The sequence below is a fragment of the Bombina bombina genome, chromosome 5 (assembly GCF_027579735.1).
Source record: "Bombina bombina isolate aBomBom1 chromosome 5, aBomBom1.pri, whole genome shotgun sequence".
NCBI lineage: Eukaryota > Metazoa > Chordata > Amphibia > Anura > Bombinatoridae > Bombina > Bombina bombina.
Window position 1 is genome coordinate 109,778,423 of NC_069503.1, and position 23,978 is coordinate 109,802,400.

The 23,978-nt window shown below is 36.6% G+C and overlaps 1 pseudogene; it reads right to left on the minus strand.

Annotated features, from left to right (window-relative positions):
• Positions 1-8,217: 8,217 nt before the first annotated feature.
• The window catches only part of LOC128660024 (gastrula zinc finger protein XlCGF26.1-like), a 56,517-nt pseudogene continuing 40,756 nt past the window's right edge, over positions 8,218-23,978 (minus strand).

Below are 23,978 nucleotides of genomic sequence, written 5' to 3' on the forward strand. Positions count from 1 at the left end.
TGTTGTAATATTTTTCTGATGTTTGTAAATATTTTTTTATTTTTTGTAACTTAGTTCTTTTTTATTTTTTGTACTTTAGTTAGTTTATTTCATTGTATTTATTTGTAGATATTGTATTTAAGTAATGTATTGATAGTGTAGTGTTAGGTTTAATTGTAGGTAATTGTAGGTGTTTTATTTAATTAATTTATTGATAGTGTAGTGTTAGGTTTAATTGTAACTTAGGTTAGGATTTATTTTACAGGTAATTTTGTAATTATTTTAACTATTTTAGCTATTAAATAGTTCTTAACTATTTAATAGCTATTGTACCTGGTTAAAATAAATACAAAGTTAACTGTAAAATAAATATAAATCCTAAAATAGCTATAATATAATTATAATTTATATTGTAGCTATATTAGGATTTATTTTACAGGTAAGTATTTAGCTTTAAATAGGAATAATTTATTTAATAAGAGTTAATTAATTTAGTTAGATTTAAATTATATTTAATTTAGGGGGGTGTTAGTGTTAGACTTAGCTTTAGGGGTTAATACATTTATTAGAATAGCGGTGAGCTCCAGTCGGCAGATTAGGGGTTAATGTTTGAAGTTAGGTGTCGGCGATGTTAGGGAGGGCAGATTAGGGGTTAATACTATTTATTATAGGGTTAGTGAGGCGGATTAGGGGTTAATAACTTTATTATAATAGCGGTGCGGTCGGCAGATTAGGGGTTAATAAGTGTAGGCAGGTGGAGGCGACGTTGTGGGGGGCAGATTAGGGGTTAATAAATATAATATAGGGGTCGGCGGTGTTAGGGGCAGCAGATTAGGGGTACATAGGGATAATGTAAGTAGCAGCGGTTTACGGAGCGGCAGATTAGGGGTTAATAATAATATGCAGGGGTCAGCGATAGCGGGGGCGGCAGATTAGGGGTTAATAAGTGTAAGGTTAGGGGTGTTTAGACTCGGGGTACATGTTAGAGTGTTAGGTGCAGACGTAGGAAGTGTTTCCCCCTAGCAAACAATGGGGCTGCTTTAGGAGCTGAACGCGGCTTTTTTGCAGGTGTTAGGTTTTTTTCAGCTCAAACAGCCCCATTGTTTCCTATGGGGGAATCGTGCACGAGCACGTTTTTGAGGCTGGCCGCGTCCGTAAGCAACTCTGGTATCGAGAGTTGCAGTTGCGTTAAATATGCTCTACGCTCCTTTTTTGGAGCCTAACGCAGTCATTCTGTGGACTCTCAATACCAGAGTTATTTTAAAGGTGCGGCCAGAAAAAAGCCAGCGTTAGCTACGCGGGTCGTTACCGACAAAACTCTAAATCTAGCCGTTAGTCTATAAAGACTCTTTATTCTGTAAATGTAATTATTTCCTCCCTATGTAAATCAAACGTACAACTCCCAACACTGGCATATTAATAAACACTGGAGGTGCTTTGGTGTAGAATGGTTGTCAGTATGAGGACAGATCTGTATATTCCTGTGTGGCGTTTGTATTCTATCACATTTTTATGAGAGAAATTGAGGTGCACAAGAGCACTTTAAATCTGGGGCTTTTGTAACTGGGATTTAGAAAGTATTATTTACAATATCATTCTTTTGATGCTTCTATTTAGAGAGTTTGTCCTCTTTAGGATAACTGTAAAATGTTTGTACACTGTGCATATAAAGTTTGTGTGTAAATAGTTGGTGTTTTGTGATACCAGATTATAATAAAAACCTTTTCTTTTATGTAATTGGCAAGAGTCCATGAGCTAGTGACGTATGGGATATACAATCCTACCAGGAGGGGCAAAGTTTCCCAAACCTCAAAATGCCTATAAATACACCTCTCACCACACCTATAATTCAGTTTTTACAAACTTTGCCTCCTATGGAGGTGGTGAAGTTTGTGCTAAGATTTCTACGTTGCTATGCGCTTCTCAGCATTTTGAAGCCCAATTCATCTCAGAGTACAGTAAATGTCAGAGGGATGTGAAGGGAGTATCACCTATTGAATGCAATCGTTTTCCTCGCGGGAGATCTATTGAATAGGTTCTCTGTTATCGGTCGTAGAAATTAATCTTCTAACTCCCTTATTCAGATCAACAATATACTCTCATATTCCATTTCCTCTACTGATAACTGTTTCAGTGCTGGTTTGGCTATCTGCTATATGTGGATGGGTGTCTTTTGGTAAGTATGTTTTCATTACTTAAGACACTCTCAGCTATGGTTTGGCACTTTATGCATCAATATAAAGTTCTAAATATATGTATTGTACTTATATTTGCCATGAGTCAGGTTATGTATATTTTCTCTTTTGCAGACTATCAGTTTCTTATTTGGGAAAACATTTTTCTTACCTGGGGTATAGTCTTTTTTTCAAATTAACTGCTTTTTTATTAATTTTTGTGGGAAAAATTAGGCTTGCGAGGGCGCAAAATGCCAAAGTTTATTGCGTCATTCTTGGAGCGAGATTTTTTTTCACGCAAAGGTACGTCCGATGACGCAAATTCATAATTTCCGGCGTCTTAGTTGACGCAGAGTTCCTTGCACAAGGTTGCGTCTACAATTACGCGAGTGTGTCATTTCCAGATGTTGTTAGCACCCAAAAAAATTCAGTTTGCATTGTGCATCATACATGGCACCAAATAATTTCATTATTTAAAACCCCATTCCTATATGCCTCTTGCCTTTTTCTATGTCAGAGGGCTATGCTGTTTGCATTTTGTTTCCCATTCCTGAAACTGCCATATAAGGAAATTGATAATTTTGCTTTATATGTTGTTTTTTTCTCTTACATTTGCAAGATGACTCAATCTGATCCTGTCTCAGAAACCACTGTTGGAACCTTGCTGCCTGATAACAGTTCTACCAAAGCTAAGTGCATCTGTTGTAAGTTAGTGGAGATTATATCTCCAGCTGTGGTATGTAATAGTTGTCATGATAAGCTTTTACATGCAGAGAATGTGTCCATCAGTAATAGTACAATGCCTGTTGTTCCTTCAACATCTAATGTACATGATATACCTGTGAAAATAAAAGATTTTATTGCTGATGCAATTTAGAAGGCTTTGTCTGCCATCCCGCCACCTAATTAACGTAAAAGGTCTTTTAAAACTTCTCATAACGTTAACAATTTTTTAATGACCGACAACATACTGAATGAATTATCCTCCTCTGATGAGGATCTATTGGATTCAGAAGATCCTTCCTCAGATATTGACACTGACAAATCTACTTATTTATTTAAAATGGAGTATATTTGCTCCTTGTTAAAAGAGGTGTTGATTACATTGGATATTGAGGAAACTAGTCCTCATGATACTAAAACTAGTAAACGTTTAAATTCTGTTTACAAACCTCCTGTGGTTACTCCAGAGGTTTTTCCAGTTCCTGATGCTATTTCTGATATGATTTCAAAGGAATGGAATAGGCCTGGTACTTCTTTTATTCCTTCTTCAAGGTTTAAAAAAACGTTTCCTTTGCCAGCAGTTAGATTGGAGTTTTGGGATAAGATCCCCAAAGTTGATGGGGCTATTTCTACTCTTGCTAAACGTACTACTATTCCTATGGAAGATAGTACTTCTTTAAAGACGCTTTAGATAGGAAACTTGAATCTTATCTAAGGAAAGCTTATTTATATTCTGCTATCTTCTCAGGCCTGCCATTTCTATGACTGATGTTGCAGCTGCATCAACTTTTTGGTTGGAAAGTTTAGTGCAACAGGAAGTAGTTACTGGTTTGTCTAGCATTGTTCGCTTGCTTCAACATGCTAATCATTTTATCTGTGATGCCATTTTTGATATCATCAAAATTGATGTTAAAGCTATGTCTTTAGCTATTTTAGTTAGAAGAGCTTTGTGGCTCAAATATTGAAATGCTGACATGGTATCTAAGTCTAGATTACTATCTCTTTCTTTCCAAGGTAACAATTTATTTGGTTCTCAGTTGGATTCAATTATTTCAACTGTCACTGGGGGGGAAGGGAGTTTTTTTGCCTCAGGATAAAAGACCTAAGGGTAAATCTAAAGCTTCTAAGCGTTTTTGTTCCTTTCGACAAAATAAGGAACAGAAACCTAATCCTTCCCCCAAAGAATCTGGTTCCCATTAGAAACCTTCAAGTTGGAGTAAATCCAAACTGTTTGAGAAACCAAAGCCAGCATTTAAATCTGCATGAAGGTGCGGCCCTCATTCCAGCTTAGCTGGTAGGGGGCAGATTAAGATTCATCCGAGACATTTTGGCAGATTCTGTCCAAAATAAATGGATTCAGAGTATTGTCTCTCAAGGGTACCGAATAGGTTTCAGAGTAAGACCTCCTGTGAGAAGATTTTTTCTCTCATGCATCCCAGCAGGTCCAGTAAAGGTTCATGCTTTTCTGAAGTGTGTTTCAGACCTGGAGCTTTCAAGGGTAATCATACCAGTTCCATTTCAGGAACATGGTCTGGGGTTTTATTCAAATCTATTCATTGTCCCAAAGAAAGAAATATTATTCAGGCCAGTTCTGGATCTGAAAATTTTGAATTGTTATGTAAGAGTGCCAACTTTCAAAATGGTGACTATAAGGACTATTCTGCCTTTTGTTCAGCAAGGGCATTATATGGCCACAATAGACTTACAGGATGCATATCTTCATATTCATATTTATCCAGACCACTATCAGTTTCTGAGATTCTCTTTTCTAGACAAGCATTACCAATTTGTTGCTCTTCCATTTGGCCTAGCGACAACTCCAAGAATCTTTTCAAAGGTTCTTAGTGCCCTAATCTCTGTAGGTATTGTGATGTTTACTTTTTTGGACGATATCTTGGTACTAGCTCAGTCTTTACGTTCTGCAGAAGTGTTGTTTCATCGAAGACATGGTTGGAGGATCAATTTACCAAAAAGTTCCTTAGACAAGGGTCACCTTTTTGTTTCCAGGTAGATTCAGTGTCCATGACTCTGTCTCTAACAGACAAGAGACTATTAAAATTGGTTTCACCTGGTCAGAACCTTCAGTCTCAATCATTCCCTTCAGTAGCTATGTGCATGGAAGTTTTAGGTCTCATAACTGCAGCATCAGGCGCGATCCCCTTTGCTCATTTTCTTATGAGACCTCTCCAGAGTTGTATGCTGAACCATTGGTGCAGGGATTATACAAAGATACCACAATTAATATCCTTAAATGTCAATGTTTGACTCTCTCTGGCTTGGTGGTTAGATCACCATCGCATAGTTCAAGGGGCCTCTTTTGTTCATCCAACCAGGACTGTGATCACAACAGATGCAAGTCTTTCAGTTTGGGGAGCTGTCTGGGGATCACAAGCACAGCACAAGGGGTTTGGAAATATCAAAAGGCAAGGTTACCAATCAATATTTTAGAATTCCATGCTATTTTCAGGGCTCTTCAGGTTTGGCCTCTGTTGAAGAGAGAACCGTTCATTTGTTTTCAGTCAGACAATATCACAACTGTGGCATATGTCAATCATCAGGGTGAATGGGTTAAATTCAGATTATGATCTGATAAATTTCTGGCAATAATGATACTGCCCCCTCCCGAACTAAGGATTGAATAGGTCAAGTGAGTTCCTTTATTCTGTTTTCCAGCAGGGGATTTGTATACACAAACTATAATTTACACCTTCAATTAAAACTTATATACTTTCTTCCCCTAGCAGCATTTTGGTTATTAATATTAATAATTGTGATACAAGTATTTATGGAAGACATGGATTGGGACATAGATAATGTAAACAAATAAAAGAGGAGAAAGGGTTTGGAAACATACCACTACATACCATTATCACTACATGTCCACTGTACACTCTATGTAACTTCATATTTGGCTTGATATTCAGCCACTACTAATCCAGTCTTACTCTTGTGCAAAAATGTATAGAAATTTTGAGCATCCCAATACATCACTGTTTGCCTTTATAGGTTAAATGAGTATATGGCAGGTCAGTTCAAATGAGACAACAGGGAAACAGGTTAAGCATTAAGTTTTTATGTAGGTCTAAAACAGAGATGAAATAGTTAATGTATAGGAACAGGTGTAATTAAATAATCAATTTAGTGTTAACCAATCAGAAGCAGCTTTATGTTTTAAATAGTAAGTTTTAGGATGTGAAGCAAGCAGCTATGATTACGGCATCTGCCGAAACGCGTCAGCCATTGCTTTATATGCTGACTTTATGTTGTATTAACATTATGAGTCTGTGCCTCAGGTTTTTTTAAGTGACTTAATAAATTTTTTGTTCTTTTATTTCACCCCTGGCTGGCACTCCTATTCTTGTGCGATATGCTTACTTTGACCTATTAAAGTGCAGCACAGCCAGCAGGAGAGTGAACTTTCCCCACTCTGAGGACTACAGGAGCTGTATTGCAGATACACAGACCGATTGGTGGAGAACACACACACACCCCTGGTGAAGCAGAGGAACAGACCATACACCCTATCAGAAGCGGACAACGGACCGAGTGAACACTTCCGGGTCAATTCCGAGTAGGTGATTGGAGCTTCTCGTGGGTCTGAGCAGGTGTTCCAGGCGTAACAGAGTAACGGACTACCGGTTCCCGAGGGCATTCAGAGCTGGTGAAATCGATTAGCAAATGGTCTGAGTGAGCCCCAACAAGCCAGGTACACTACGCTATTCAAGCAGACGGCCATAGAAAGGAGGGTAAGCGTGTACTGACATAACCCTTGATTACCTGCTTGTTTGTAATTTTTTTACTCACTGTCCAGGACACCGTAAAAATGCAGGGAGAGAACTGTGTTGTGCTTCTGTCTCAAGGTCCGTTTTTTCCATCAGGATCTAAAATCATTAAATTTGAAGGTATGGAAATTGAACGCCTAGTGCTTAGTAATAGAGGTTTCTCTGACTCAGTGATTAATACCATGTTACAGGCTCATAAATCTGTTTCTAGGGAGATTTATTATCAAGTTTGGAAGACATATTTCATGACGTTCTCATAAATTCTCCTGGCATTCTTTTAGAATTCCTTGAATTTTACAGTTTCTTCAGGATGGTTTGGATAAGGATTTGTCTGCAAGTTCCTTGAAGGGACAAATCTCTGCTCTGTTTTATTTCACAGAAAGATTGCTAAGCTTCCTGATATTAACTGTTTTGTACAGGCTTTGGTCCATATAAAGCCTGTCATTAAATCAATCTCTCCTCTGAGTCTTAATTTGGTTTTGAAGGCTTTACAGGCTCCTCCGTTTGAGCCTATGCATTCTTTGGACAAACTACTTTCTAGAAAAGCGTTGTTCCTTTTGGCCATCTCTTCTTCGAGACGAGTTTCCGAATTATCTGCTCTTTCTTGTGAATCTTCTTTTCTGATTTTCCATCAGGATAAGGCAGTTTTGCAAACTTAATTTAAATTTCTACCTAAGGTTGTGAATTCCAACAACATTAATAGAGAAATTGTTATCCCTTCTTTGTATCCTAATCCTAAGAATTCTTTGGAGAGATCCTTACATTCTTTGTATGTGGTAAGAGCTTTGAAATATGTTGAAGCTACTAAAGATTTCAGGAAGACTTCTAGTCTATTTGTTATCTTTTTTGGTTCTAGGAAAGGTCAGAAGGCTTCTGTCATTTCCTTGGCATCTTGGTTAAAGCTTTTGATTCACCCGACTTACTTGGAGTCGGGTCAGGCCCCGCCTCAGAGAATTACAGCTCATTCTACTAGATCAGTCTCCACTTTGTGGGTTTTTAAGAATGAAGCTTCAGTTGATCAGATTTACAAAGCAGCAACTTGGTCCTCTTTGCATACATTTACTAAATTCTACCGTTTTGATGTATTTGCTTCATCTGAAGCAGTTTTTGGTAGAAACGTTTTTCAGGCAGCTGTTTCAGTTTGATTCCTCTGCTTATGTTTAAGTTTTTTCTTTTCATTATGAAAATAAACTTATATTTTGGTTTGTGGATTAATTTTTTACTGCTGAAAATGGCTGTTATTATTTTATCCCTCCCTCTCTAGTGACTCTTCTGTGGAGTTCTACATCTTGGGTATTACTATCCCATATGTCACTAGCTCAGGGACTCTTGCCAATTACATGAAAGAAAACATAATTTATGTAAGAATTTACCTGATAAATTAATTTCTTTCATATTGGCAAGAGTCCATGAGACCCACCCTTTTTTATGGTAGTTATGATTTTTTGTATAAAAGCACAATTATTTCCAAATTCCTTTGTTGATGCTTTTTACTCTTTTCTTTATCATCCATTACTTGGCTATTCGTTAAACTGAATTGTGTGTGTTGAGGGGTGTATTTATAGGCGTTTTGAGGTTTGGAAAACTTTGCCCCTCCTGGTAGGATTGTATATTGCATACGTCACTAGCTCATGGACTCTTGTCAATATGAAAGAAATGAATTTATCAGGTAAGTTCTTACATAAATTATGTTTTTTGCACTTTCTAAACATGTGAAAGGTTTCTTCCCTTGTGAATCATTTCATGAGTTTTCAGAGCTCTCTTTTCTGTAAAACATTTTCCACACTCTGTACATGTGAACGGCTTTTCTCCTGTGTGAATCCTTTCATGTTTTTCCAGATGACTTATTTGTGCAAAACTTTTTCCACACTATACATGTAAAAGGCTTTTCTCCTGTGTGATTCATTTCATGATATTTCAGACTAACCATTTGTGTAAAACTTTTTCCACACTTTGTACATGTGAAAGGCTTTTCTCTTGTGTGATTCATTTCTTGATGATATTTCAGACTAACCATTTGTGCAAAACTTTTTCCACACTCTGTACATGTGAAAGGCTTTTCTCCTGTGTGAATCCTTTCATGATTTTTCAGATCACTCTTTTGTATAAAACTTTTTCCACACTCTTTACATGTGAAAGGCTTTTCCCCTGTGTGAATCCTTTCATGTATTTTCAAACTACTCATTTCTGCAAAACTTTTTCCACACTCAGTACATGTGAAAGGTTTTTCTCCTGTGTGAATCCATTCATGACTTTTCAGACGACTCTTTTGTATAAAACTTTTTCCACACTCTTTACATGTAAAAGGCTTTTCTCCTGTGTGAATCCTTTCATGACTTTTCAGACGACTCTTTTCTGTAAAACTTTTTCCACACTCTGTACATGTGAAAGGTTTTTCTCCTGTGTGAATTCTTTCATGACTTTTCAGACGACTATTTTCTATAAAACTTTTTCCACACTCTGTACATGTGAAAGGCTTTTCCCCTGTGTGAATCCTTTCATGTTTTTTCAGACTACTCATTTCTGCAAAACTTTTTCCACACTCAGTACATGTGAAAGGTTTTTCTCCTGTGTGAATCCTTTCATGACTTTTCAGACGACTCTTTTCTATAAAACTTTTTCCACACTCTGTACATGTGAAAGGCTTTTCCCCTGTGTGAATCCTTTCATGTTTTTTCAGACTACTCATTTCTGCAAAACTTTTTCCACACTCAGTACATGTGAAAGGCTTTTCTCCTGTGTGAATCCTTTCATGACTTTTCAGACGACTCTTTTCTGTAAAACTTTTTCCACACTCTGAACATGTGAAAGGTTTTTCTCCTGTGTGAATCCTTTCATGATTTTTCAGATGATCCATTTGTGTAAAACTTTTTCCACACTCTGTACATGTGAAAGGCTTTTCTCCTGTGTGAATCCTTTCATGATTTTTTAGATGATCCATTTGTGTAAAACTTTTTCCACACTCTGTACATGTGAAAGGTTTTTCTCCTGTGTGAATCCTTTCATGAATTTTCAGACGACTCTTTTCTGTAAAACTTTTTCCACACTCTGTACATGTGAAAGGCTTTTCTACTTTGTGAATCCTTTCATGACTTTTCAGACTACTCATTTGTGCAAAACCTTTTCCACACTCTGTACATGTGAAAGGCTTTTCTCCTGTGTGAATCATTTCATGACTTTTCAGATGATCCATTTGAGTACATGTGTGAGGTTTCTCACCTGTGTGAATTTTGTAGTGTTCAAGTAGATGAGACTCCCATCTAAAGCTTTTCTCACACTCTGTACATTCAAAAGGTTGCTCCATTGCATGAATCATTTGGCTAGACTGTAGACTTTTCCCTTCTTTAATAGGTTTTGAATACTCAGTAAAAATGTGTGGTTTATCCTCGGGGATAATAATTTCACTAGATAAGTCATAAATGTTGTCCTCTTGTTTGATGACTAAATTACTCTCTGTACATAATGATTGCTTCCCAGTTCCTGCCAATTGACCATCTCCTTTAAATATCTGCTGTGATATCCCCAATGTTTGTGAATAGTCATTAGTGTCTAAGACTATTGGAGTTTGCGGTATCATTCTTATGCTTCCTGTAGTGAAGGATAGATATGAACTATTGACGTGTTTGTCTACATAAAAAGAAATAGAATAAAGAAAATAAGACTTTATTCATTTATAATATAATCCATCTCAATAAAAAAAATGTTATACTCAAAAATGTCTTCCGTTTTGTATTTTTAAATTTATTTACCTGTAAATCACAAATTAAAAAGGATGACATAGAATGTAAACATTACTACATAACAGTAACCTAAAATTACTGATGAAAACAAGTTATAGGGCCGCATTAAACAAGGTGAATGTGGATAATGTTCTCAGACAGGGAACAAGTACATCTATATTCTGGGCAAAAGAGGTGGCATCCACCATCCTCATTTAACATTGCACAAGCAAATGCACATACAGTGCTGCCTGGCTTATGCTCAACCAACTGGGTGAGAACATGATGTCTTAATCATCACAGACTAATAATCAGTGCGAGATGTTTTGAGAGGGTAAGAAGCAGTGACCTTATGATAATCTTTAGCTTTCGGCTGTGGTTCTTCTATTTATATAAACAGCCAAAAACTTTATTAGTTTCATAATACTCACTGTAAAATTAAAAATCAGTGGTGGTTCTGGGGTGGGGAACACTGGGGGAGTTGTAGGTGTTCCATGAGCGAGGTCAGAGCAGGGGAAGGAGCAGGTGTTCTGAGTAATGAACCAGGTCTTGGGATGAGATTAGGCAGTTAGACATAGTCTGTCTAAAAGGACAGGGGGGGTAGTATTTTTTACCCTACTCCACTGAACACAAATGTTCTTAAAAATGCATATATAAATATAATAGTTTATATTTGTTTAATGAGTGATCTAGTCTATTTTCCCAGTAATTAAAGTCAGCATAATATCTATTTTACTCACCTAACACATATGCGTTCATGCTGATAACAGGCTCCAATGTCTGTGCTCAGGAAGAAGGTTCCCTTATTCACTCCAGTTACATCAATACCTGATATCTCTCAGTGCTCTGGCCATGTCTATAAAAAGTATATTAAATGGTTTAGACAAATAATAATAAATAATGGTTCTGTTTAAAGGGACATGAAACCCAATTTTTTTTATTTCATGATTCAGATAGAGAATACAATTTTAAACAACTTTTTAATTTACTTCTATTATCTAATTTGTTTCATTCTCTTGGTATCATTTGTTGAAGTAGCAGCAATGCACTAATGGTTTCTAACTAAACTTATGGGTAAGCCAATCACAATACATACAGCTACCAATCAACAGCTATAACCTAGGCTCTCTGCTGCTCCTGAGCTTTCCTAGATAAAGCTTTCAGCAAAGGATAACAAGAGAAGGAAGCAAATTAAATAATAGAAGTAAATTGGAAAGTTGTTTAAAATTGTATTCTCTATCTGAATCATAACAGAAAAAGTTTGGGTTTCATATCCCATATCACAACTTTACAAATATTTTATAATCTTTGTTTTCTATCATTTATATGAAGTCAGAGTATATAAATAAGGAGCAACACAGAAAGTCAGCGCACCCAGCACAAAAGGGAGACTCAGGCAGCAGGAACATATAGAAATGTAATTTATTGCAATGTATGTTAAATCCACATTACAAAGATTATCAACGTGTAATGGCTGGCAGCACCAGTCAGGGAATAAACAGGTCAGACGCGTTTCCTATTGCACAAAGCACAAACTCCTCAGTGACCCTGCACCACTCCCACCACTTTGGTCATTTTATGTGTACAGGAAATCCTCCCACTTAATTGATGGTCCAAAAACTGACTCTTTCATGACCAAAATAGTGGGTGTGTGTGAAAGGGAACTAGTTTTGCAAAACTAAGAACAACTTAAAAAGCAACAGTTAATATAATACAAAGAAAAATAACTGTCATATGAAGCATGCTATAACAGTTCACACTTATTACATAAACAAAGTAAATCTTTGTAATTTAGTTACTATATGTGAAAAATAAATAAATATATAGAATTTGCAATGTAAGTTATTAGTGACAGAAATATATAAACCCATAGTAAAATAAATGATGGATGCTATTGCACTATTGATCTACATACAATTTCACATCCCACTCTGAGTTCAATCCCTTAGGAAGACGTGTATCTAAATGAAAAATCCAAAAGACATATATAAATAACGAGCGCTCCACAAAGAAGCAATAAAGGACTGGAGAGTTTTATACAAAGCCAATTAATATTGAAATATATAACAACAATTTATTTCTTAAAAGGATATCAAACAGAAAATTAAGGACTAATTAAAAATATAGACAGAATTGGGACCTCTCCTCTTAAAAAATTGAAACATTAAAAAATTCAAGTGAGTACAGTACTCTAAATCTTCATATCAGAAAATATTGAACCTATTAGTATCCTCAATTATTCCTACGGTATATACTTGGTTAACATAATCGTGATCTCGATAGTTACCACAACATAAATAAGCAACTTTTCACTTGGAAATAGTACCCTAGAATTATAAATACACTTATATAGTATTAAATAAATTAATTAGAATGATTAAGAAAAACAATGAACTCTACAGTGAAGGATATATTTACTAGATTAAATCCAGAAGACAAGAAATATAAAAAAGTGATTAGTGCTGGTAAGGTGCTGGAAATGTGCTCATAAAGTGCTTTTGTAATATGTAGCACATAAAGTGCTTACGTGATATGTAGCGTTAAATCACTATTGGTAACTTAATAATAATTGCACAGATTTGTGAGTCAATGAGTCTCTAAAAATTGCTACAATAAGAATATAAATATTTATTAAATGTACAGTATCTCTAAAATAGCTAAAAAAAAAAATACTATGAACAATTTTAAGGAAATTTAGTTAACCAAAATTAGTAAACGTCAATGCAACAGTTTTTAGTCTGCAGAAATCTCTTTTGAATGTCTTTATACAATCCATATATGTGATGTGTGGTTAAATTTACCTCAGAGTATGATGTATATAGTCAATAGAAGCACAGTCTTTGAGTAACTGTCAATAGAAGCACAGTCTTTGAGTAACTGTTTGAGAGACCCCTTGATACCCTCGCAGTTTTACCCGGGTGTTCTCTTTCAGCTAATATTTCATTTAGCGGATGTCAAAAAAGCCTCAGGAAGTTAATTTATATGAAACAATATTTTCTCCTGCAAGAAATGTAAAATATTATTGGTTTAAATATTAGTTAAATTGGATACTGCAGTATTGGTATCGTACTTCCTACTAATTCACACATTCAGACATTTTGTCATGTGCTCTACCCCCAGTCCTTTAACTTCTCTTGGTCAATACCGAGTTGTCTTAAATCACACTGCAAGGGTGTGTGGGAGAGATAGGAACTAAAATGTTAATTTAAATAGTTTTCTTGGATAGAGTGAAGAAAAGGAAGAATTTGTGTTTACATAGAGTGGTTATATAATGAGATGTTATTTTGGCAAATTCAGTCCATTTAAAAGGATAATAAAATATAGAATTACAAAAACCACAGATGCATAATAAAAATACAATGCAATAAAACGTACCATGAAATTTAAAAGAGCAATAGATTGTTTTCTGATAAATGTAGTTCTGCATCTGTACCATGTGACAGCTATCAGCCAATAACAGACTCATATTTTAATATAATGTGAACTCCTGCATATGCTAAGTAGGAGCCGCTGCCTCATGTAATTTAAAAGGCTGTGTACAATTTAATAATTAAAATAAATTACAAACAGCAAACAGTTATTTTACATAAAAACTAAAGTTGAAATTTCCCATACACTTTATACTATTTTATACACCGGTAAAACAAGTCATTAGAAACGCATTAAGGGGACAGCAAAGTCAAACCTTTGTGGCAAAGTATATAATGCACTATAGTGCGTTAAGGGCAGTTTCGATGTGCTGGTATACCCCCCTCGTTTCCCCTGCTCAAATCTTTGTTGAGTTCCGTCTTTCATGTGGGCTTTGTGATGTTAGGCCAGCTTTAGGCTCAGGAGCTCTATTCAAATGCGGCCATTCTCCAGCGCGGCTTGGCTCCACCCCCCGGGAGACAGTCACTTTTAAGCAAATTGGGCTACTTTTTCTTATCCACATTGCAAACACCCTTATTTTCATATGAGGTGAAACAAGGAATATTGGAATACTAAATTGGCTCATGTTGGTAATGTATGAATTCTATAACTTGATATTTTAAAGCAAATACATTCATTATTGCTATAGTCAAATTGCAGTTAAAAGATTTAAAAGGGCACATAGTATTTTAAGCTTGTGTTTCATAGTCCTGTGTAATCTTAACTAGTCATTATTGTTAAATAATGTATTTATTAGACAGGGTTTTATACTCCAGATTTATAAGTCTGTTATTATAGTGAACTCTTTCAGAACTGTACATAAACTGGTTATTGTGATTATATCCCTGGTAGTTATTAATTAAGCATAGTAAGTGGGTAATCCATATTGAGCATTGAACTAGAGTTATTGTTTACTAACAGAAGATTCTGGTATTTCATTGTGATATTTAAATTCAACTCTGGTAATTTTTATGATCTTTGCATAGCATATTATAACAGTATAAACGTGTATAGCTTGATTCATATCTGGTTTTCTATAAATATATTTCAATGTGTCTAAATTTTAACTAATATAAAGAATTTAGGAATTTACATTAATTTTATTGTTTTGTATATGCATTTTTATTGGGGTTTTATTTTAAAGAATAATTATTAAATATATTGTATTATAACCCGTCCATATGCCGACATATTATTTGGAGGCACACTACTTGAGATATTATTAATATTTATCACATTGATATGATATATTTGTAGTAAATAGAAATTATTAAAAATAAAAAAAATAAAAAAAATTTTTGTTATGATTAATATTTAAAAATTAATAATATCTTGAAATATTATTAAAAAAATATTTTTTTGAAAAATTTATAAAATTGATTTTTCATATTTCAAAATTAATATTTTTTTAAAGTATTTTTTTTCTTATTATTGGTCAAAATTGTATTAGCGTTTTAATTTAACTAAATACTAAGCCAATATAATAATGTCTGTAACCAGAAGTCATTGGAATCTGTACATAGTGTTGAAATTTGTTCCCTGAAATTACCCCTATCTCAGGGTGATGTTCTTAAGATGGACATCCCAGAGGCAGAACTTTTTTTCACTTTCTGCGATGAGATTTTTTTGTAGTGAAAATTTTTCTGCAGGTCATTTTTAAATGAAATTCAGTTTTAACATGCATTTATTTAGAACAAAATAAACAAATAAAACATTTCTTTAACCCTTTTAGGACACAGCTTTCAGTTTGCTCAATTGTTTTATGACGGAAAAATTCCGTCATATGTCCTTAAGAGGTTAAAACATGGTAAACTTTCACATGTAGCATCACAAATTGTTCATACCTGAAGAGGCTAAGAAATCAGCCTATTAGTCTACCTAGGTTTAGCAAAGAATACCAACAGAACAAAAAAAAATTTGATGACAAAAGTAAATTGGAAAGTTGTTTAAAATTTTCATGCCTTATCTGAATTAATGACAGTTTAATTTTGACTTTACTGTTCCTTTAAGACACTTAAATCCACTTTTATGATCAAATATACTTTGTTCTTTTTACATCCTTTGCTGAAAATCAAGCACATATTTTCAGCAGAAATGCACTTCTCTGGGCTAGCAGGGGACTGGTGGCTACACACGCTGTCTCTTGCCATTGGCTCACCAGTGCAGTGCATTGCTGTTGACTTAAACCCAGCTGCAGTGTTTTATTTTTAGAATATAAATGGCAGGTGATACGTATGGAGTGTGTAGAAGCAATATATATATATATATATATATATATATATATATATATATATATATATATATATATATATATATATATAGGGTTTGTTTGGACAATAAAAGACAATTGCAATATATCAAGAAAGTTTTTTAAAGGGACATTATAGTCGTTTTTCATCTTGCAACATTCTCATTGTACATCTAAAGTTATCTTTTTTCTCAATATGCATCTGTTACATATTTTTTAGGCATTTTGAGATATTTTAATTTTAAAAATATATATAAGTTCCACTGCGCACGAAAATTTAAGTTGCAGAGCTGGAGCTCCAGTAATTCACCGAGTCCACAACCGACCTGTATTTCTGATCGTATGCACATCAGTGAATCTGCAGCTTCATCCTCTCTGAAGACGCGCAGGCAGCAGAGTTAGCTGTCACTCAATGCATTGTGCCGCCCCTTTATGCCGATTAACAGATCAGTGTCAGTGTTTGCTATAGCAACATAGATCATAAAGTAAATTCCTACAGCACCCATCTTCTAGTATATAGATGGTTATACTCTGTATTTTATGGGTCAGACATCTACTTGACCCCCATTGCAAAGTTTAGGCTTTCAGAGTTCCGATCACTCACAACAAAAAGAAAACACTGCGTCTGCGTCTCCTTACTGAGTCACAGTAGTCAGCTATAAATCACTGTAGTTGTGAGTGATCGGAACTCTGAAAGCGTCCTCTCAGAGCAGATAACGATCTGTATAGAAGGAGCATAAAAAGTGTGCTGGAATTGCAATAAAACAGGGCAGAGCTGGTATGCAGTTTGCTGTACAATATCAGTTTCTCTGCTAGCTGTCGGTGTTGCAGTAGGTAGCCTGTCAGTACCCTCCTGTGAGCAATAACACGTAATAAAGTTTGAGAATAGCCCCTGCCACCACAGTAATTGTATATTCTACCCCAGAACAAACAGACTATCAATAACAGGGACTCTCTGCCGTTGAGAATTTCATGCAATAACAGGCATATGTAAGGCTATTTTAAAACTATATATTGTGATTGCCTAGTGATTTCTCTGATGAAACTAATTGAAAGTGCTCATAGAGCAGGCAAATACCTTTTACAATTAACTTACCGGTGAAAGTGAAAGCTGCCCATGTATTTAATACTAAACCTGAACTGTGGACATAGCTACTTCCCTTCCTAATTACGATGTCAGAAAGAGCTGTGATGTTACAGGGATGAAAGGGAGGCACAGTGCACATAGACTCCTTTGCAAACATAACGGCTGCAGCGGGGTGATATTAAAATAATGGATTAGTGGCCACCACCTCCTCCTGCAAGATTATTGGCAAGACAGGGATCCAGAGAAGGAATAATATTTGGGGGGCACATGGCAGACTGACTGGTAAAATGCAATGCTAGTCTGGTCAAACAGTGCACTGGTAGTAAGCTTATAGCACAGACTAGTAACCGTCGGTCTCTCAGGTAGCAAATTATTCAAAGCAGTGCTTAAACTGAGGCGGTCCCCCCCTCTCTACTGAAGCCCGCGCCTAGGCTGTAAACATTTGTTGTGAATGTGCGCGCAGCGCTAGCTTATTTTCATGCTCTCTTCTCACACTACCATGAAAGCTTTTACCCTTTCTGCTTGCCCTAAATGTAAAAAGAAAAACATGCCCTGCGGATATGAATTGCACATCCCTGGCTGCACTTACCTCTCAGTCGCAGAAGCAGAAGCCGTTCTGGCGGCTAAAAGTAACAATTAAGATATAGCATCTAAAAAAAGTATCAATTTTATGAGCAGAGCAGCCATTAGCCAATAATTTCAAAGTAAAAATGTGCTGGTTGCACTGCACAAAGAAAAAAAAATTCCTGTTGAAGAAAATTCTGTGCTTAACAGAACTGGCCATTCTTTCTGCGATATTATCGCAGATCGCACTATGTTCTGCCTTGGGGATGGACATTATAGGCCACATTAAAAAGAGGTGTAATATTGCGGGTGATTTAAAGGATTATATGGATATACTTGAAATTAAGGCTAAAAATATTGCTATTAATGATGGAAGGCGGAATTTAAATATAGCCAAAAATAAAATTGATGAGTTTGTCCAAAACATGGCCACCTTACAAAAATATAATCAAAATTTAGTTGCCAAGATAGAAGATTTGCATAAGGAACTAGCACAAAGCCAGAGAGAATTAAGTGGTTTAAAAAGGCTGTATCGTCATAATGAAAACCCCTCTTTTAGCAATGAGGATAATGCAGGATAATTCTGAATCTCTTAAAGATTACATCAGGACTGAACTGCAGAAATTTATTGAAGAATTTAAACAGAGGACCCCTATTGGGTCAGAAATAAACCCCCCAAATAGACAGTCACCTCATGTTATCAATTCAGAGAACTGCTACACTTCAGAGGGGGAGGATAGTGATTATAGCGAGTCAGAGGGTGGAGCTAGCTATCCAAATAGCCCACGTAGGACTAAGGTAAGTAGGGGGTCTCACCATAGTGAATATAGGGAAGATAGGGAATGCTCCAACCCCAAAAATAAGGCTCCTAGGAAAGATTGAGATACGTCTAATATGGTATATGACACCGCTAAAATAATATAATTTTTAAGTCATGCAATACCTAAATTCTCCAACAAGGGAACCAATTCTATAATTGACCACTTAGCGACTTATGAAAATGCTTTATCCATTATGAATGTTACAAGTGAGAAGTCAAAAATTGAATTTCTGCACTGGGTATTTGAAGGTAAATATCACAAATTCTTTGCTTCACTAAAGGATATGAATATTCATTCCTGGAATGAGACAAAATGACAGTGCAGAAAGGAATTCAGGCAATATCGCACTAAAACTGCAGCGAAAATAGCTGTATACGGTTTAAGATGTAGTGCAAATCAAAGCCCTATAGAATTCCTTTCTGTACTGAAAAGTGCATACAGTATGGCTGAAGATAATCCCATATTTGAATGCTCAGAATTTGTGAATTTATTTTTCGAAACATTGCCCGCGCCCAACAAACTTAATTTAGCTAGAGATTTTGATGAGCACTGCTCATTGGACTTGCTGATCAAAGAGAGTACAAAGTTATACTCTATCCAGCAGTCCGGTGAACAGGGGGTTAAAAAGGGAACCAAAACCCAGTCCAAAATTTGTGGCAGAAACTAAGGTGTCACCTATCCCCCTCAATTTGGAGTCTAAAAAGAAAACCTATGCGGATGTGGCCCGAGAAAACAGGCCATTCCCACAAAGTTTTAACTCTGCCCCTCCCCCAACACGGGCTGAGGCGCAGAGAGACTATACCCAAAATGGGGGGCATACCCAGGTAAATAATTATTCCAAAAGAGATGAACGCCCACAAAATAATTGGTATCCCCATAAAAATAAACACCAAAAGTGGCAAAAATACTCTCAGGGTAACAAGACACTCCAAGTAAATAGTGCTCCCCAAGATACTAACGCTGAACAAGTTGAACCCCAAAGACAACCACGTTAAAATAGGAGAAATAGCTCTGATTCTGAGGGATCCCAAGGATCCAGGAATCAATACCCTGGGACATCAATGGGTCCATGGGTAATGATAGCTTGTCCATTCAAGTGGGCCAACTCAGCACACAAGTTAGTCAATTATGTACACTATTTACTACGAGTCAAGCTTTTACGAATCAGCAACCTAACAATCCTTTTTTAGGGGTACAGCCAGTGGCCAGCAGTGGGCCACAGGCACAGTCTTAAATACTGCAGTATTACCTGAGGGAGAGGGGAGAGATATACCAAATAAAACGATAAATGTCAATAATGGTACTAATCATATTCTCTCACTACAGACCGGACACGGACGATTTAGCTGTTATGACGAGCAACCTCAGCCGGGAAGCTCTAACAAATCTCTTCCTTGGCAGCAATTTCTTAACCTTATTTCCACAGATGCAGTACAGAAGAACCCAGTCGACCCTGTTATAGAGGGGACCGGTAAGAATGAAGTTTCTTCTGCATCAGATAAAGTGGCAGATTCAGGTAACACGTGGCAAAGCCCACAATTGTGTAATCATGCCAATTTTATGTGTGAAATGGTAGAAACTACAGGGAGATGATATGTATTAGCTGAGCTCCAGGATTCAGTTTCCAACCCTATCATGGGAATAATTGATACTGGGGTCTTAGGCAACTATTTTATCCCACAGGTACTACACATAGCTAAATGAGCTAACACCCCACAAACCTAAAATAAAATTAATTATTGGTAGTGATCTCCTGAAGCGATTAAGCACCATAATTGATTGCATAAATAATGTAATTTGGTCACAAGTAAAAAGGCCTATTAATTATGAGAAATCCGGTATATCTCGCACCCGGCATACCTGTCACGTGGTGGAAGAGAAGCCAGATGCTGTGGAGATTCATTTCAGGAATAACTCTGTACCTGAAATCACCGTCTTACAAATAGATGATCAGACTCCTTTAAGCAGCTCTGATGGTAATACTTTTAAAATGTCGCCTGGAAAGATAGTGAATATTTCCTTAGAAGTCAATGTATTAACCATATCTCTCCACAAGGGGGACCATAAAATCCCTAAGGGAGCAGGCCACACTCAATACCTCACAGGAATTGAGAGAGTTAAGGATGATCTATTTATCTCTATGCAAGTGCATGACCTTGGTAAAACCAAATATGCTAAATTGAACTTAAAACAGGAAGCTACCTATACAGTATAAGCGAAGGCCTATTAGCACAGATAGCTGAACCTAAAGTGATTTGTGCCCACGGCCTGGATGACAGTTCTGAAAGCTATAATATCACAGCTGAATGTTTATTATCTATCTCTATAGGTAATAAATCAGCGAATCACCTGTTTTTAGTTTTAAATACTCCCCATAATCAAATATACATTGGCAATGATCTCCTACATAGATATGATTAACACTTGCCTCTGGAGCAGGTTAAAGAAGGACCCTGAAGTATTTCAGGATGAAAACGCAGCCCTGAAATCAAACCAGCAAATGCCATATGCTGTGAATATGCAGGTGTCTAACGATGTTATAATCCCTGCTGGGGCTGACAGATTCCTCTTACTCTTACAGGTAAAGAGGTCAGAAATTAAAAAACTTCTGAAACACTAATTTGCTCTCCCATAGAATGCAAAATCTGGGTATAACAATGACATACTTTTGGATTCCAGAATAATATAATTCGGCTAATACCTGAAGAATATTTAACTGAAGAACAATTAATAGAACAATCCTTTGCATCTATGACAGAGGGACTATTTACAATTCAGTCTATTTATCCCTTTAGCTCAGAGGAAGGCATCTGTAAAATTGAAGAAGCCTCTCTAGTATTTGATCAGCTGATAAAAGATCAAGAATACCCCAATACCCAGAGTCATGGGGGCAATATAAATTATAATCAAGGGGACCTCACATCTAGGTTGGAAGAAGGCTCTGAGGAAGGACAGCCTGAAATCTTTCCAGGATTTCAGCAAATAGTCGAAGAGCAAATATCTTTAGCTAATGGCTGTTCCAGTGATGATGAACGCAGACCGCTATGAGAACTCCTGATGGAGTACAAGGATATTTTCGCTAGGGATTCTTATGACTGTGGGACTACAGACTTGCATATTGCAAGAATCCAAAAAGATCCCAATGCACCACCTGTCTTTGATAAACAATACAGACTTCCTTTAGCCTCAAATGATTCTCTTGCAGAAATTACAAGGAACCTGGAAGCAAGAGGTATTATCAGACAGGTGCACAGCACTTATAACAATCCTATTCTAGGTGTTCTTAAGCCCAATGGACAATGGCATTTGTGTGCTGACTTAAGACAGCTAAATAAACAAGTGTACATGTCTGGCTGGCCCGCGCCATATATTGACCAGTGCCTAGCGCAGATGCAGGGATCCAAAATATTCACTGCCATTGATTGTGAACAGGGATATTGGACCATAAAGATACATGAGGAGGACCAGTATAAGCTTGCATTCTCATTCCAAAAGGTCCAGTATGCATTCCAGACTTCCATATGGATACATAAATTCTGGACATGAATTTTCTGTATTCATGCATAAGGCTATGCCTGATGCGCTGGAAAGGGAGACCTCATCTTATGTTGATGATGTTTTAATCAAAAGCACAGTCTTCGAAAAACATCGCAGAGCTTAAACACGTCTTCAGACAACTTAAAAGGGCAGGTGTCAAATTATCCCTACAAAAAGCTCAATGGTGCCGCACTCGTGTAAACTACTTGGGACATGAAGTTACTTCTGAAGGGATAAATCCTCAGAAGAAAAAATGTGGAAGCTATAGTAAATTCTAAAACCCCAACTAACTTAAAGGAATTGAGATCATTCCTGGGTATGACAAATTATTCTCACAAATTTATTGATAATTATGCAGAATTAGCTAAACCACTGCTACTTCTTCTAAAGAAGGATGTGAAATGGCACTGGAGCCAGACTCAAGAAACAGCCATCAGAGAGCTGAAGGGAAAACTCACTCAAGCACCTTGCTTAGCATACCCTGAAGGTGGTAAACCTTTCTTCTTAGAGAAAGGTTACACCGATATAAGCATGAGTGCTGTTTTATACCAAAAGCATGATAATTTAAGCAAAGTCATTGCTTATGCGAGCAAACCTCTATCCCCAGTAGAAATTAAATTTAGCGATTGCTAAAAAGCCCTCTTATATACTGTATGGGCTCTACAAAATTTCAGCAGCTATATACAAGGCAAGAAAATTATTGTAGAAAGGGCCCACCAGCCTTTACTATATCTGCAAAGTGAGAGAATAAGAGATGGGAACTTGTCTAATAGCCACATAACAGCTTGGACTCTTTCCTTACAAGGCTGGCCTTTAGAAATTTGCTACAAGCAGAATAAAAAGAATCCAATCGCAGAGGGGCTTTCTGAGCTCCACGACTGTACTGCTAAGGATTCTGGGGAAGAATTATCAGAAGATGATTTTCTGGAGAAACAATTGCTTTCTCCGTATAAGACATACAATGAGGACCATTGTCAAACATTACCTTGGGTATATGTTGATGGTTGTTCTTACCATGCCACTGATATTGAGTGCAGATTGGTCGCCGGCATTGGTATAACCTGGGCAAATGGATTCCCAAATATTTCTGTAGGTTTCAACATTGGACCAAGATCCAGCCAGGTTGCAGAACTAACTGCTGTTCTAAAAACCATTGAGATGGCTATTGAACAAGGTATTCATAGATTTGTGATCATTACTGACTAAAAATGACGTGCTTGACAGTTTTGTTGAATACCTGCCAACTTGGGAAAGGAATGGCATGCAGAAAACTAACAACAAACCAGTCAAGCATGGCAAGTTGTTCTGCAAGATTGATAACCTAGTGGTGACCAATAGGTTAACCATACACTGGAAGAAGACCAAGAATCATTCCAGGGTTATACGTCCTAATAAGGAAGGCAATGATCTTGCGGATTCATTAGCCAAACAAGGAGCCATAACTGGAGAACTCCTTAATATCGACCACTTAATAGGTTCAATTCAGGTAGAAGCCATCACCAGAAACCAGGCTAAACAATAGAGTGACCCTAACCTGGTACAATGGAGTCTGGAATCTCCTAGTGAGGATCTGATCACCAGTCAAAAAGAAGACCCCATTGTAGGCATCTTCTATAAACACATAGAAGATCATGAAAACAACCCCATCTCAAAAGATGATTGTATTGGCAAGGAAGATCTTAGAATCTTAATGAAGTTCAGATCATAATTCAAGTTACAGGATGGTTTGTTAATTAGAACCTCCAAAACTGGCATACAACAATGGGTGGTACCCACCAAGTTCAGAGGTCTCATGCTTCAACATGCCCATGATGCTCCCACATCTGGCCATCATGGTGCCAAATTAACGTATAAAATATTGCGCAATTACGCCTTTTGGCCGCACATGTTGAAAGATGTTCAAACCTACTGTCAAGGTTGTTTAATCTGTCCACAG